Consider the following 3,537-nt stretch of genomic DNA (forward strand, 5'->3'; position numbering starts at 1 on the left):
GTGCCACTGATTTTAATAAGGACGACCATTTGCCTTCGCCACAGTCCAGCCAGCTGTATGAAACTCTGCTGAAGTTTTCTTCTTACAGATGATGCTGCAGCTTTCCGAAGAAAATCTATTTTTTCCATTGCGTAGGGAACAAAAGCTATTAAAGAACAATGACTTAATGTGGGAGTGAGCAAGAACTGATGGCTCCAAACTGTTTGTTCGAACGGGCCTATAGAGGCCGCCTGTGCAGTCCAATACTGACATTAATGGAATAGGGCATTGTGCAAAGGTTTTAGGCACCTCCAGGTTTTGATTGATGTGCAGTGGGGTTGTATTTTGCAGTCTTTGATCAAAATAAGTGGTGTGCAAATTCCACTAAACTGGTTAGGATTGCACTGTTCGGTATATGTCAGTAGAATTCAAGTCGTGCTGACCTGATGTCACGCAGTTCGGGTTCAGTCGTGCAGTGTCGAGAATGTTCACAAACCCCAGAGTCATTGTGTCGGCTGAGCCCACCTTTTTCCACAAGGAATCACAAGACCTTGGGTTATGCTTAATATGAGGTTCTTGGTCTTTGGACTATCCTCTGTTTCCAAATCAAGGATCAGTTCTTCATAATCTCTGTACTCTGATGTGTAGAAGAAATCCCATGGTCAAACTCATGGTTCTATTTTTGTTGCAGCAGTTTCCTCAGACAGTGATTGACAAATGCTGCTTAGAACGGTGTACGAAGCAAAAGGCGAGCCCTCGGGCTCTTCTGTTTCCTACACTTAAAAACCACATGATCTCATATAGAGTCTCACATTATTGCAAATTTTGCCTGCTGCACACAATACGACTATTATATTTTCCAGCATATAAATTGTGCCTTTTTTTCTGTCTGTAAAACTCACTTAAACACATCCCCGGGAAAAACCTGTTAAACAGCGGATGGGAACTGAGTTTAACACATGTGCACATCACAGCCTGTGCTGTTAATTAACATAAGGACTGTTAAATTTAGCCTGTATACAACAGCGTCACCACTAAATGTGTGATTTCAGTATCTGGGTTGCATCACAGTATAAGTTGCAAGGTCTCCCAAACTAGCTAAGCACATTTTTTGTGCCTAAAACCTTTGCACAGTGCTGTAAAGGATCGGCAGAATAGAAATACTTAAACTACGGCACTTAATCCTTCTGTTCGGATCAAGTTGGACTCCTCGAGCACAAAGTGTCGCACTGGATGGTTGCAAACACTGATGTCACCTTTGAAATTTTCCAGTTATTTATTTCAGTTATAGTCGAGGACCTAGCTGAATAATGTATGCACATCATTTAGGAGAGGATAACACAACTGTTATAGACTAATATGACCCCAGTGAGCAACTTGGGATCTGTGCCAAAATCTCTATCTGGGACGAACAGCCTGAAAATGGCCACACTTTTTTTTCGTCCCAAGTTACTTCAGATACAACTGTATTTTCTAAACTGCAGTGCCTGTAGATTTCCAAAGGTATTAAAAGTGCTCAGAATGACCAGTACATGTGTGGGAGAGTCATAGAAAAGTATAAATTTTTTTTTTTTTTTTTTGTATATTTTAAGAGAAAATGGCTAAAATAAATGGGTCAACTTATTTCTGTAAATCAAAAGAACAAACATTTGCCACATATAATGAAATTGTATTTTCAGTTGTACTGTTATCAATGGAATATTGATTTAAGATGAAAAATACAAAACAAAACTCGTTTCTTTAGCAAACAGTGGTATCTACAGATCTTAAATGTTTTATAGATTATCATGGAAATTTCCCATCAGCCAACGGCCCAGAAAGTTTAAGTTACAAAATATGTGGTGATTCCAGACTGTATGTAGGTCATTTGACCTAATGTTTTCTGGCAGTTTTCTCTTAAAATATAAAAATTAGAAATTTTACACCCTTATAAACATGTATTGGACATTCTGAATATTTTGAGTACCTTGTAAAATGTGTTGCTGCTGCAGTTTAGAAAATACAGCTGTATTTGAAGTAACATGTGATGAAAAAGGGACGTGGTCATTTACAGGCTGTTCGTCCCGGATAGAGATTTTGGCACATATTCCACGTTGTTCATTGGGACCATATTAGAAACAGCTGAGTTATCATCTCCTAAATGATGTGCATACATGTGTCAGCTAGGTCCTCGACTATTATGTCTCACTGCCATTTGGAAATACGAGTGTGCAGAGTTACGCTGTTTGGTAATTATTAAAAAAAAAAAAGGATTTAACTCTGTACGGCTGTAGTTACATTTATGAAAGTCGATCCTTTTATTTCAGCGAGAATAGAACTTGGAATTTCGTGCAAAAATACAGTGTTTTACAGATTTCACAGGACTCCCAATTTACAAAGCTTTTTGAGGACTCAACTTCAGGTTTCACGCAGGGATTGAGATTTTTTGAACATTTTGATATGAAATTCCGATTTTAAAAACACGGCCGCTCTTTGGCCGTTATGGTGCTTATTATAAATGTTACTGTTCTTAAGTCCAATGTTCTGTCAAACTGCAAAATGTCTTAAGGTTCAAAGCAAACTGCTGAACTGTGTTTAACATTTCTGAAACTGGACAACGCTGTGTCAGACCTCCAGTAGTATTATTACCTCACTGAACTGTCTTAATGACCTTTCACCCTTTGTGCTGTTTCTGCCCACAATAGTCTGTGCCGTTGGACAAAATGCAGGGTTCCTATACATGCAAACCTGGCGGGGGAATTAAGTCCACTTATGAAGTTATGTACGTCAGATTTTTTTGTTGTTGTTGTTTGTGGGGAACAAGTCCTCTTAAAAATCTTCACATTAACTTGTATCAGGATCTTCTAGCAGTGCAAATCCAGAACTCTTTAAATCAGTGCAGCAGATGTGTAAAATATCACTACGATTGTGCACTTTGTGGTCAAGAATCCAAATTTTGTGCTGTATGACATAAAAAACACAGGTAAAAAAAATGAGTATTAAGTATTAAGTCACATCTGCACTGTGAAATCCTTGATGAATTGAAACTAAATGTGTAGGAACCCTGCCGGTCACATAAAAAGGACCCAAGCTGTGTTAAACAATTTTTTTTTCTTTCCACAGCCTACAGGTCTGTTCCAAACCAGCTCAGCCAAAACTTGTGCAGTCTGATTTATTTAAACTTTTCATGATCATTTCTGTGTACGATATTTATGGTGCTCATTGTATTTGGTTGTTTTTTCTTTTCTTTTTTCTTTTTTTTTGTCTTTTTTGTGAGTGGGTTGAAATCAGATAAAGAAACATGAAATCTCATTAAAATACCATCCACAGTGTCAACATTCTGTAATTTTTAACTGGAAACAGTGATATTTTTAATGGTTTCAGTCGTCTGGGTGTTTGGTTTTTGTTTTCCCTTTTTCTTCTTCTTGTGCAAATCTTTAAAAACCAAAAAACTATGAGCCTTACCTGTTTAGGAGGCTCCGCAAGACCACATGTACTTTGTGCAAACCTCCTGACACATTCTGTGTGCGGTCTGTAAGCACACACTTGGTGCTCAATTCATCCCTCAGATAGCGTTCT

Source organism: Thalassophryne amazonica, chromosome 11 (assembly GCF_902500255.1).
Source record: "Thalassophryne amazonica chromosome 11, fThaAma1.1, whole genome shotgun sequence".
NCBI classification, from domain to species: domain Eukaryota; kingdom Metazoa; phylum Chordata; class Actinopteri; order Batrachoidiformes; family Batrachoididae; genus Thalassophryne; species Thalassophryne amazonica.